We start from the raw sequence: 483 nt of genomic DNA, 5'->3' as shown, positions 1-483 counted from the left end.
AGGACTCTATGAGGCAACTTAATTCATTCAACTTTAGTTAAAGCTGGGTATTAATATTTTATAGTTTGCAAATTTATGGATGAAACAATCTCATTGTTGGCTTCATTTGCATTTCTTTTATTATCTTTTAAGTTGAACATTTTCATATGCTCATTTTCCATTTATATACCTGTTTTGTTAAACTCTCTACTCCATCCTTTGCTTTTTCGTCTCTTTGAGATTTCATCTCTTTTTTTCTCATGTCAGAATGTTTACCCCTTGTCAATATTTATCGTTGACAACAAAAAGTGCAAAAACAAGAAATAAGGAGTACAATTGAATTTTTTCCAGTGTGGGATTTCTGAAGGACTGAATCAGAGATATTTTTCAGAGTTATTTTTAGGGCAAATTGTATTCTCTTCTTGAAAGTACACAATGATTATCATTAACATCACCAAGAACTGCATGAATAAGTTATTAACAGAAAAAAAGAATCTCTTCGAG

This window comes from Crocuta crocuta, unplaced genomic scaffold, assembly GCF_008692635.1.
Source record: "Crocuta crocuta isolate KB4526 unplaced genomic scaffold, BGI_CrCroc_1.0 scaffold467, whole genome shotgun sequence".
NCBI lineage: Eukaryota > Metazoa > Chordata > Mammalia > Carnivora > Hyaenidae > Crocuta > Crocuta crocuta.
Note: the sequence above shows the minus strand (reverse complement) of the source record.